Source organism: Primulina tabacum, chromosome 5, assembly GCF_025594145.1.
Source record: "Primulina tabacum isolate GXHZ01 chromosome 5, ASM2559414v2, whole genome shotgun sequence".
In the NCBI taxonomy this organism is placed as follows: Eukaryota; Viridiplantae; Streptophyta; class Magnoliopsida; order Lamiales; family Gesneriaceae; genus Primulina; species Primulina tabacum.
The window spans coordinates 22,726,257-22,740,146 of record NC_134554.1 but is presented as its reverse complement, the minus strand read 5'-3'; the positions used below and the strand labels follow the sequence as shown (position 1 = coordinate 22,740,146).

At 37.0% G+C, this 13,890-nt stretch overlaps 1 long non-coding RNA gene across 1 annotated transcript; it reads left to right on the top strand.

The window, feature by feature from the left end:
• The first annotated feature begins 12,308 nt into the window (after positions 1–12,308).
• Positions 12,309–13,473, top strand: LOC142544935 (uncharacterized). The gene is made up of 2 exons (XR_012820147.1): positions 12,309–12,448; positions 13,164–13,473. It is a non-coding gene; the product is annotated as an uncharacterized LOC142544935 (long non-coding RNA).
• The last annotated feature ends 417 nt before the right edge of the window (positions 13,474–13,890 follow it).

Sequence of the window (13,890 nt, the reverse complement as noted above, 5' to 3'; positions counted from 1 at the left end):
TGAATAAACAGGTTTTCAACTAATACAATTTCCTAAAAAGGATAAGAAAAAAAAAGATTTCTTTCTAAAAGAAAAAATTATTATTCTAGAAATAAAAATAAATTTAATAAATATTTCAATAAAATGTCTAAAATTACTATAAAAAATAATCAAAATAAAGTTCCAGTGTGCTTGAAATGTGGAAAAATTGGACATAAAGCTAATAAGTATTATGTCAAGAACAAGATTAATAATCTTAATATAGACACTGATTTAAAAGAATCATTAATAAATATTATTCTTAATAAAGAAGAAAATTTGAAGCAAAGAGATTTTTATATCAATATTATTGGTGATGAATTATCCAAGATTCTAAAAATGAATCCAATAGTGAATCTGAAATATCAGATAAAATTTGTGATCCAAATTGTGATTGTGATGCATGTCTCATAAATATTCTGGGATTATAAATAAAGATTATGTTATGAAGAAACTTTCATTTTAGATATTATATATCAAATAAAAGATCCTATAGAAAAAAAAAGCTATAGAGTATTATTTAAATATGACAAATCAAAAGCCTACTAAACTTGTACAAAATACAATAGAAGAACATGAATTATATTATTATAATAAAATAGTAAGAAAAGCAAAACAAAAAGAAAGAAAACCTACTATTTTCGAATTAAAAGGAGAAATAGATCAGATAAAAACTGAAATACAATATTTAAAAGAAAGAGTAAATACTCTTAGTATTAATGATAATCATATTTGAGAAATTGATTCTACTTCTGATGAAGAAGAAGAAAATGAAAAAAATACATTAAAAGAAAATAATGAGATAAATCAAATGGTATGTGTAATGCCCGGAAATTTAATCCTAGTAATCTGTAATTATTGATTTATAATTTGATATGATTATGAAAGGATTAACCGAGACACGATTTGAAGTAACGTGTGAAAATGTATGTGCGAGGACAGTACCATCGGTGCACATGCGCGACATGAGACGCGCACATGCGCGAATTGGACAGAAGGTCTCGCGCATATGCGCGACAGGAAGGCGCGCATATGCGCGAGCTGTGTGAAGGTTCGATCACAACTCCAGAGAGTCTCGCGCATATGCGCGGAAGGTGTCGCGCATATGCGCGAGCTGCCGAGAAGAAATGTGCGAAGACCAGAAGGTCTCGCGCATATGCGCCGATTTAGGTCGCGCATATGCGCGAGACGTGTTGCGCGTAGAGTTCGCCATTTGCTTTACATGCGTGAATGTATATATATACATATATACAAAACGTACGAAAATCCTTCATTATTTCCGAGAAAAGAGTCGAGAAAGTCTCTGTGAAGTTATAGAAAATCCTTACGCCTTTTGTGCAAAATCCGTCCGTTTGATTTTGAATCCGACTTCGGTACCAAGTTCTTAGCAACGTAGGCTACAACTGGACGTAAGTTTTACTACGTTTTGATATGATTTGAAATTGTGATGTTGTAAGAATTGAATGGAATTCATATATGATGTTCTTGACATGTTAGACATCATAGAATCGAAGTCAGATTAAGAAACGGACTGATTATGGAATTGTTATGATTTTCTGAAGTTAATTGACTGACATATGATATCAGATTGTATTGGTATCGATTATTAGTTGAGAGAATTATTATCTGGTGATGTTATATTGACCGGGATATCGGGATTGTGCGGTTATACCGTTGATTTTGAATTATTGATCAGATTGGAGTTGGTTTGAGCGGTATATTAATATGATATTATTGATATTGCCATTGCCAGATTGAGGGATTGACAGAGTTTGAATTCCAGACCGAAACTACGAACGAAAGGTATAAGTCAATGTGGTATCGGGAGATCGACTTAAGTCGGTTTAGACTTGAGTTTCCCTAAATCACATACTTTACTTTATTTCATTGATATTTGCATTGATTTGATTGATGTACTTGTTTTCTTGATTAATAGATAACAGGTATTAGACGAGTAATCTTGTGACAGAAGTGCCTGATAGTGGCGGGATCGCCACGGACACATTGCACGATGTCACAAGATAGTGTATTGGCGATAGTGCCAAAGTCTGTCACCGGATGATTGGCTATCGATGTGGATAGAATTTGGGTTTCTTCTATTACTGTTGATCGATGTCGTATCGGTGTGGATAGAATTGGAGCTTCTTCTATTACTGATGATCGATATTATATCGGTGTGGATAGAATTAGAGTTCCTTATATTACTGGTGATCGAAACCATATCGGTGTGGATAGAATCAGACCTTTTTCTATTTCTGGTGATCGATACCTTATCGACGTGGATAGAACTGGAGTCTTTTCTATTACTGTTGGTCGATATAGGAATGCCAACTTCTGGAAACCGGGATCCCTAGACTAGGATTGAGTCTAGTCTAAATTGTGTAGCTACGAGTATTGTCGACAGTTTGATATTAGTTATATTTCAGATTTTGATACATATTGCTGTTACCTGTTACATGCTTTATATTTGTTTATATGATTGCATGTTTCGTTGATTTATACTGGGATTATATTCTCACCGGAATTATCCGGCTGTTGTCTTGTCTGTATGTGTACATGACAACAGGTGGGACATGTTCAGGGTCACGGAGATAAAGAGAGAGATCGTGATTAGAGTGGCGGCTCCGGACTTGGATTAGAGATAGGGTTGGACACTTGATATTAGCTGTTAAACCTTAATTAAATAAATGTATGTGGTACAGAATTGGTACTTTTATATACTGAGATGTATATATGTTTTTATGTCACTAAGTTCCGCATTATTTTTTAAAAAAAAATTTAGACCCTGTTTATTATAATTGATTAATTAGTCCCAATGATGATTAAGAACATGATTAGCGTCCGGGTCCCCACAACAGGTGGTATCAGAGCGATAGATCCTTGAGACTGAGATAGGAGCTAGTGAGCGGGGTAGATTGAGGTTTTCATTCCTGCTTTTGATTGCTAGCATGACTTACTGCTTTATAATGCATGTTTATCTGTTTATCTGACTTGATTTGAAAACATGTGTTATTGAGAATGGATCAGCACCGATTCTGGATCAGCAGTAAGATGATCGGAGGAGGACTGAAACATATTTGTGTATTGGGATTACTAACCTCCTTGATTATCAGATATGCCTCCGAGAAGAGTACCTGAACAGGGTAGTACTTCAAATCCTCCCATGGACTTACAGCCACTCCAATGGAGACCTTGTTAAAGAGATTTCAGTCATTCCATCCACCCGCTCTGAAGGGTACGGAGAATTCAGTGGAATGCGAGAGTTGGTTAGATGATATCGAGATGTTGTTTGAGTCCTTGGACTATACTGATGAGAAGAGGGTGAAACTGATAGGGCACCAGTTACATGATGTGGCAAAGAACTGGTGGATTACCACAAAGCGGGCCTTGGAACAACGAGGTACAACTATCACCTGGAATGTCTTTAGAAATGAATTTTATCAAAGGTTCTTTCCAGTGTCGTATAGAAAGGACAAGGGAGCCGAGTTTGCAAACTTGAGGCAGGGCCAGCTAAACATTGAGGAATATGTGTCCAAATTCTCTACACTGCTCCGATTTGCTCCCCATGTAGCTGAACATGATGAGGCCGTTGCGGACCAGTTCATAAATGGCCTAAATCCTGAAATCTTTACCTTGGTGAATACCGGGAGGCCAAACAACTTTACTGATGCCTTGAACCGAGCCAAGGGAGCTGAAACCGGTCTGATGAGACAGAAAGAGGCTTCGTTTGTGCCTGCAGCACCAAGATCACAGATGTTTCCACCATCTTCTCGATATGAAAGCGACAGTGGTAGTGGGAAGAAAGATTTCCTGAAAGCTAAGAGAAAGCAATTCAAGAAACTTGGAAGTAGCTCATCCAGTTCGAGTGGCTCTAGACAGACTGGTCAGGGCCAGAGTTATACAGGACCTTACTGTAGCACTTGTGGAGGGAAGCATTCCACAGAACAGTGCCGAGGAGTGTTCGGCAACTGCCGCATTTGTAAGCAGCAGGGACACTTCGCCCGAGTGTGTCCCCAGAGAGGTGCCCAGGGATCCCAGGCTGCTGAGTCATCTAGATCAGTGGCTCAGACAGGGAGACGATCTGCTGCCGTTCGTTCCTTCCAGCCAGCACCGCCTACTCAGTCACAGCCGAGGCCAGGAGGGAGCCAGACAGCGTGCCAGCCTCCTAGACAGCAGGCCTGAGTGTTCGCTTTGACTGAGGAGCAGGCACAGGATGCGCCTGATGATGTTGTTGCAGGTAACTGTTTTATTTTTAGTTATCCTACTTATGTATTGATTGATACTGGTGCATCCCATACATTTATATCTGAGCGATTTGCTTTGATGCATTCTTTGCCTATTGAGTCATTATCTGCGATAGTGTCTGTCTCTTCTCCTTTGGGGACAGGTTTGATGTCAGTCAAATCTGTGAAATCTTGTATACTGCAGTACGATGGGCATACGATTGAGTTAGACTGTATTGTGCTTGGGATATCTGACTTTGATTGTATTATCGGTATCGATACGTTGACCAAGTACAGGGCTACAGTCGATTGTTTCCACAAGATTGTTCGATTCAGACCTGAAATGGCGGAGGAGTGGAAATTTTATGGTAAGGTTTCTCGAGCTAGAATTCCTTTGATATCTGCAATAAATATGACTCGATTATTGCAGAAATGAGCGGATGGATTCCTGGTATATTCAGTTGATTTACTGAAGTCGAGCCCATCATTGGCGGACTTGCCAGTGGTGTGTGAGTTTGCTGATGTCTTTCCAGATGAGATTCCTGGATTGCCTCCGATTCGAGAGATAGACTTCAGCATTGAGTTGATGCCAGGAACAGTTCCGATCTCGAGGGCTCCGTACAGGATGGCACCGATCGAAAGAGTTGAAAGAACAGTTGGAGGATTTACTGGCCAAGTGATATATCGGACCGAGTGTATCTCCTTGGGGTGCTCCAGTACTGTTCGTGAGAAAGAAGAATAGGTCGATGAGACTTTGTATCGACTACCGGCAACTGAACAAGGCAATGGTAAAGAATAAATATCCATTGCCTCGTATTGATGATTTATTTGATCAGTTGCAAGGTTCTTCGGTGTATTCTAAGATCGATCTGAGATCTGGATACCATCAACTGAGAGTCAAGGATTCTGATATCTCAAAGACAGCATTCAGAACCAGGTATGGACACTATGAATTTATTGTCATGCCTTTTGGTTTGACGAATGCACCAGCGGTATTTATGGGATTGATGAATCGAGTCTTTCAGAAATATCTCGATGATTTCGTGATTATCTTCATCGATGATATTTTGATCTATTCAAAGAATGTGATGGAGCATGCTGAACATTTAAGAACTGTGTTGCGAATTTTGAGGGCTGAAAAGTTATATGCTAAACTGTCGAAATGCGAGTTCTTGTTGAAACAGGTGGTATTTCTGGGGCATATTATATCCGGAGATGGTATATCAGTTGATCCCAGTAAGGTTGAGGCAGTGATTTCGTGGCCGAGACCGACATCTGTACCAGAGATACGCAGTTTTATGGGTTTGGCAGGATATTATCGCCGATTTATTAAAGATTTTTCAAGTATTGCCAAACCGATTACACAGTTGACTCAGAAGAATGCTCCATTTGTTTGGTCTGAGGAATGTGAGACCAGTTTTCTCGAATTGAAGAAGAGATTAACCAGTGCGCCTGTGTTGACGATTCCTTCAGGTACTGGTGACTTTGTGGTTTATTGTGATGCATCTCACCGAGGATTGGGCTGTGTGTTGATGCAGCGAGGACATGTTATTGCTTATGCCTCGAGACAGCTGAAACCCCATGAATCTCGTTACCCAATTCATGATCTTGAATTGGCAGCCATAGTCTTTGCTTTGAAGATATGGCGACATTACCTCTACGGTGAGAAATTCGAAATCTATTCTGATCATAAGAGCTTGAAGTATTTGTTTTCATAATCCGAGTTGAATATGAGACAGCGAAGATGGCTTGATTTATTGAAAGATTTTGATTGTGAAATCAAATACTATCCAGGAAAGTCTAATGCAGCAGCTGATGCACTGAGTCGAAAGGTATGTTCTCTATCCTTATCGACTATGGGTGTTTCGAATTTGATTGAAGACTGCTGTTTGTCTGGATTAGTATTTGAGACAGATTGGAGACCTATGAGATTATATACTATTCAAGCTGAACCAGAGCTGATTTTTAAAATTAAAGCAGCTCAGAAAGTTGATCAGAATATACAGAAGTCGATTGCTATGGTTAAAGCTGGACATCGATCGGAATATCAGGTTCAAAATGGTATTTTGTATGTGAATAATCGTCTTGTTGTGCCGAATGTTTCGGAATTAAGACAGCGAATACTAGCAGAAGCGCACAACAGTCGTTTTAGCATTCATCCTGGTGGCAGGAAAATGTATAATGATTTGAAGACACAGTATTGGTGGAAATAAATGAAATCTGATGTGATTGAATTTGTATCCAAGTGTCTGAATTGCCAACAGATGAAAGCTGAGAGGAAGAAACCAGGAGGATTGTTGCAGAGTTTGTCGATTCCTGAATGGAAATGAGATCACATTTCCATGGATTTTGTGATGCAGTTACCGAGATCCTCCCGAGGTTGTGATGCGATTTGGGTCGTGATTGATCGATTGACCAAATCCGCATGCTTTATTCCATACAAGATGACCTATAGATATGATCAGATGGCCGATATCTATGTCAAGGAAGTGGTTAGACTGCACGGAGTGCCGAAGTCGATTGTTTCAGACCGAGATCCTCGTTTTACTTCGCACTTCTGGCAGAGTTTGCAGCAAGCTCTTGGTACTAAGTTATATCTGAGTACCGCATATCATCCACAGACTGACGGACAGTCAGAGCGTACGATCCAGACATTGGAAGATATGCTGAGAGCTGTAGTGCTGGATTTTAGCACTAATTGGCAAGATGTGTTGCCTCTTTGCGAATTTTCGTACAACAATAGCTATCAAACGAGTATTGAGATGACACCATTTGAAGCGTTGTACGGAAAGAAGTGTCGATCCCCTCTTTATTGGGATGATATCTCTGAAGTTCCGGAGACTGGACCTGATATGATCAGAGATATGACTGAAAAAGTAAAATTGATTCAGAAGAAAATGAAGGCAGCCCAGGACAGACAAGCTAAATATGCCAACCTTCGGCGACGATCGTTGGTATTTGAAGCAGGAGACCGAGTGTTCCTGAAGATCTCTCCTTTCAGAGGTGTGGTCCGATTTGGGAAGAAAGGGAAGTTGTCTCCACGATACGTCGGTCCTTATGAAATTCTTGAAAAGATAGGAGATCGTGCCTATCGACTAGCATTGCCACCTTCATTATCTGCAATACATGATGTCTTTCATGTATCAATGCTGCGGAAATATCTCCCTGATGATTCTCACGTTATTCAACCAGACGAGACCGAGCTGGATAAGACATTGAGTTATGTCGAAAAACCGATTCGGATTATCGATCGTAAAGAAAAACAGCTCAGAACGAAGATGATTCCGTTGGTGAAAGTACAATCGACTCGTCATGGCGTTGAAGAAGCCACTTGGGAGACTGAATCAGATATGAGACAAGAATTTCCAGCATTATTTCACTGATGTAAATTTATGTTCAGTTTTATTACATACCTTCTTATTGATATGATGGATTGCCTGTGATTTCGGGGACGAAATCATATCTTAGGGGGGGAGAAATGTAATGCCCGGAAATTTAATCCTAGTAATCTGTAATTATTGATTTATAATTTGATATGATTATGAAAGGATTAACCGAGACACGATTTGAAGTAACGTGTGAAAATGTATGTGCGAGGACAGTACCATCGGCGCACATGCATGACATGAGACGCGCACATGCGCGAATTGGACAGAAGGTCTCGCGCATATGCGCGACAGGAAGGCGCGCATATGCTTCCTGTCGCGCATATGACTCTCTGGAGTTGTGATCGAACCTTTACACAGCTCGCGCATATGCGCGAGCTGTGTAAAGGTTCGATCACAACTCCAGAGAGTCTCGCGCATATGCGCGGAAGGTGTCGCGCATATGCGCGAGCTGCCGAGAAGAAATGTGCGAAGACCAGAAGGTCTCGCGCATATGCGCCGATTTAGGTCGCGCATATGCGCGAGACGTGTTGCGCGTAGAGTTCGCCATTTGCTTTACATGCGTGAATGTATATATATACATATATATACAAAACGTACGAAAATCCTTCATTATTTCCGAGAAAAGAGTCGAGAAAGTCTCTGTGAAGTTATAGAAAATCCTTACGCCTTTTGTGCAAAATCCGTCCGTTTGATTTTGAATCCGACTTCGGTACCAAGTTCTTAGCAACGTAGGCTACAACTGGACGTAAGTTTTACTACGTTTTGATATGATTTGAAATTGTGATGTTGTAAGAATTGAATGGAATTCATATATGATGTTCTTGACATGTTAGACATCATAGAATCGAAGTCAGATTAAGAAACGGACTGATTATGGAATTGTTATGATTTTCTGAAGTTAATTGACTGACATATGATATCAGATTGTATTGGTATCGATTATTAGTTGAGAGAATTATTATCTGGTGATGTTATATTGACCGGGATATCGGGATTGTGCGGTTATACCGTTGATTTTGAATTATTGATCAGATTGGAGTTGGTTTGAGCGGTATATTAATATGATATTATTGATATTGCCATTGCCAGATTGAGGGATTGACAGAGTTTGAATTCCAGACCGAAACTACGAACGAAAGGTATAAGTCAATGTGGTATCGGGAGATCGACTTAAGTCGGTTTAGACTTGAGTTTCCCTAAATCACATACTTTACTTTATTGCATTGATATTTGCATTGATTTGATTGATGTACTTGTTTTCTTGATTAATAGATAACAAGTATTAGACGAGTAATCTTGTGACAGAAGTGCCTGATAGTGGCGGGATCGCCACGGGCACATTGCACGATGTCACAAGATAGTGTATTGGCGATAGTGCCAAAGTCTGTCACCGAATGATTGGCTATCGATGTGGATAGAATTTGGGTTTCTTCTATTACTGTTGATCGATGTCGTATCGGTGTGGATATAATTGGAGCTTCTTCTATTACTGGTGATCGATATTATATCAGTGTGGATAGAATTAGAGTTCCTTCTATTACTGGTGATCGATACCATATCGGTGTGGATAGAATCAGACCTTTTTCTATTTCTGGTGATCGATACCTTATCGACGTGGATAGAACTTGAGTCTTTTCTATTACTGTTGGTCGATATAGGAATGCCAACTTCTGGAAACCGGGATCCCTAGACTAGGATTGAGTCTAGTCTAAATTGTGTAGCTACGAGTATTGTCGACAGTTTGATATTAGTTATATTTCAGATTTTGATACATATTGTTGTTACCTGTTACATGCTTTATATTTGTTTATATGATTGCATCTTTCGTTGATTTATACTGGGATTATATTCTCACCGGAATTATCCGGCTATTGTCTTGTCTGTATGTGTACATGACAACAGGTGGGACAGGTTCAGGGTCACGGAGATAAAGAGAGAGATCGTGATTAGAGTGGCGGCTCCGGACTTGGATTAGAGATAGGGTTGGACACTTGATATTAGCTGTTAAACCTTAATTAAATTAATGTATGTGGTACAGAATTGGTACTTTTATATACTGAGATGTATATATGTTTTTATGTCACTACGTTCCGCATTATTTTTAAAAAAAAATTTAGACCATGTTTATTATAATTGATTAATTAGTCCCAATGATGATTAAGAACATGATTAGCGTCTGGGTCCCCACAGTATGGATCAATAAAATTGATCAAATTATTTCCCAAAAGTGGTACTCAAAAGTAACACTTATTATTAATTAAAAATTTACAATTAATATAGGAGCACTCCTTGATACAGGAGCTTATGTAAATAGTATCAGTGAAAAAATTGTTCCTTCTAAATATTATTAGAAAAAACTATTCAATTCATAACAGTCGCTAATAAGCAACCCCTTACAGTGAATTACAAATTGTGTGATGCGACAATATGTAATTCAGAAGTTTGTTTAAATACTACTTTTATTCTTATTAAAAATATATCTACCCATGTTATTTTAGTAACACATTTTTTCCAAATGTTATTTCCTATTAATAAAACTAATGAAAAGGGTTTATATACTAAAATTAAAAAAAATGATTTGTTTTTTTCCATTCACAACAATATCTATGTCAAAATCTATTAATATTTTACAAAAATAGCAATTAATAGAGAAAATTTTGTTAATTCATTAAAAGATGAAATTCTATTTAAAAACATTAAAGAAAAACTTAATTTTGAGAAAATTCAAGTAAAAATAAAAATTATTTTAGAGAGCATATCTAAAGAAATTTGTGCAGAGGAAAAAACATCAAGTAAATCTTCCTTATACACATGACTTTAATGAGGATAAGATTCCTTCTAAAACAAGGTCAATTGAAATGTGCCTAGAACATTTAAAATATTGTAAAGAAGAAATAGATAGTTTTCTTAAAAAAGAATTAATTAGACCAAGTAATCGTCCTTGAAGTTGCCCAGCATTTTATGTAGAAAATGCAGCTGAAATAGAAAGAGAGACTCCTAGACTTGTTATAAATTATAAACCACTTAATAAGGCATTAAAATGGATAAAACGTCCATTACCAAATAAAATAGATTTATTAAAGAGATTATTTAGGGGGAAAAATATTTTCATCCTTTGATTTAAAATCAGGTTTTTACCAAATTATTCTAAAAGAATAAGATAAATATAAAACAATTTTTACAATTTCATTTGGAGATTATGAATGGAATGTTATGCCGTTTGGATTAAAAATGCTTCAATGGAATTTCAAAATATTATGAATGAAATTTATAATTCATATATAGATTGTATTATATAGATAATGTTTTCATTTATTCTAATTACATTGATCAATATTTTAAACATCTTAAAATATTTATTCAAGCCACTAAAAAAGCAGGCTTAGCAGTCAATAGTAAAAAGGTAAAACTTTTCAAACTAAGATAAAATTCTTAGGTCATTATATTAAAAATAGAATAATGATTCCTATAGAAAGAGCAATTATTTTTGCTGATAAAATCACTGATTTAAATCAATTACAAAGATTTTTTGGTAGTCTTAATTATGTAGGAGATTTTTATAAAGATCTTGCTCAAAATTGTAAATTATTATTTCAAAGATTGAAGAAAAATCCTCAACCATTGACTAATAGTCATACTTTAGCAATACAAAAAATAAAAGAAAGAGTTAAAGAACTTATTTGTTTAGCTATTGCTAATCCTTATGTAAGGCCCTGTAATTAACTATCCGGTAATTTGACATAATTAGAATAATTATTGAGTTGTAAATTAAAATAATTATTTAAGCAAATAAATTCAAGAAGTGTATTAAAAATATGTATTTTATAAATATAAACCGGGATAAATGGGCTTGTGTTACTATTTTTGGTGACCAATTATTTTATTTATATATGCATATTCATACACACAACCTACCTTAAGAGTGAGAAAGGAAGAAACAAGCCAATCCCGTAAACCCAACCCATTTCCCGTCACCCTTGGAGCAGCTGCGGTAAAGTCACCATATCTCCTTCGTCCCAAGTTGAAACTCAAATACTCTTGAAGGGTTGTCTTTCTAACATCCTAAGCTTCGATTCATTCCATAAATCGCAAATTTTGAGCAAGGACTTGGGTAGATCGAAGCTGCTGTTCCGGTGCTCTGTTTCTGCCGCGAATTCTTCCGGATTTGCGAGAGTTTTGTGTTTTTGAGATTTTTACAGCTTGAATATGTAGAAATGACCTAAAAAAACTTTGTAATGCTTTAAGTTAGCTGTTTATAGCCACTGGAAAAATGGGATTTCCATTAGAAAAGAATTTGATATGATTTTTCTACCAAAATGTGTCAAAACCGAATTTTGCTGTTGAGCTGTGTAGAATACCTTCTGTAATTCGAGAATATGACCTCTGTAAATTTGGAATTTGAAATTTGGTTCAAATAAAAGTTGTAAAGCTATGTCTTGTCTTCGAAATGAGACTTGAATCGTTAGATTCCAGTAAGAATTGAGCAAGTTATGCTTGTTTTTTCTGAAACTGCTCAGTATGAGATATTCTGTCCGAGAAATTGGTGAGGGGCAAGGAGTTCTAGATAATTCTGAGATTAATATATTGAGATTCTGAAGATAGTTTCTTCTAGACAAACTTAGATAATTGAGTTTTCTTTTATTTTCAATTGGCGTATATTGATTTGAGTTAATATTGAGCGAGATATGAATTTTATGCTTTTTAGTGCCAAATTGGACATTGGAATAGAATGTAGTTTTCATGATCGGCTTATTGTTGTTCTGTTTAGGCCGAGGATATTGAAGTAAAGTCGATATTGGATTTGTCAAGTTGGTATAGGTATATTACACCTCAGTAACATACGACGGTAAAACATAAATTATGTTTTAATTGTCATTCCGTGTTGCACTGATTGTGTCTATGATTTGTTGACTATTGTAAGTTGTTAAATGCATTCGTTGTGATATATGTTTATTATTATGACATATTATTGGCATTTAGCATAAGGCATACTGTTATGACATTCATGTTGAGCCCTATCGTTCTTGTTAGCCCGTTGTTGATATTCATTGTTATCTGGCACTGTTGTTTATCTCGAGATTATGGTGTGGCTGATAGGCCTATACACATGAAACCGTAGATGTGATTGAACAATCCCGTGGTTAGTGTAGCCTTTTGAGGTGAGCGCTGAGATTGTGTCATCTAGTTCGTTCTGTTGTGCTATCCAGTTGTATCGTATCAGCTGTATGGAGGCCGAGTCAGGGGTGTTATTCAGCACAGCCTGGCATACCTCGCATACTTTGCAGGGCGGTTTAGCTGCATGACGATGTTAGCTCCCCTGAGTTATTGCTCGAGCATTATTCCAGTTTTTATCAGTACCGTTTATTGGTTTTCTGTTACCCCGATTATCGTTGAGCCGTTCATGCATTGCATATTATATTTTATTATATGATTACGTATGATTTATATTTATTGTTGAACATTTTAATACCAGAATCCTAACCTCAGTTGTTTACTGGGGGGTTGTTGTGGTTGCTTTTGGACACAATGGTAGATCTCCCGAGATGTTTTGCATCATCAGGCCGAGATTCCGCCAGTGGAGCTCGGGATTGAGGTTGGATTGCTTGGTTCTATTCAGTGGAGTCTCCCAGTTAGTCTATATGTATGTATTGAAGTTTGTTTCAGTCTTGTGTTGTAGTTTTTTTGCCGAGGAGATGTCCCGTGTATCTGTAGTGATATTTGGTTGTTTTTGTGATGTTCTGAGTCGACTCTGTGGTTTTTATGATCTGGTGAGTACTTGGTAAGTTCTAATTTCTGCTTAGTCCTGACCAGTACGGCTATAGGTTGTTTGACTTTGGTTTTTGTTTTAATGACTCTAAGTTGGAGTATATTTTTATATAAACTGCTGCTTGAGTTTTTAGGGATGTCGTATTTACGGGGAGGTCATGCCGAAATTTTTCTATGCCCCTGAGGTCCATTTTAAAGTATTTTAAACCTTTTTTCCGCTGCAGTTTTTGTAATATCCAAACCTTTTTATCATTCTATTGTCAATGATGTATTCTTTGGGTTGGTGTTTTGGATTTATGGTTATTGTTATGGTTATTGTATATTTATGGTTATTGTAGTATGGTATTGTTATTTGTTTTGGTTGTGAAGGTGTAATGGTGGGATTGATTGATGGTTTGATGGTTGAGATTTGTAGAATGGTTATTGCTTATAATTATGGTAAAAAAATGGTTATTGTTTATGGTTATATTTATTGGAATGGGAACAAGTATGAT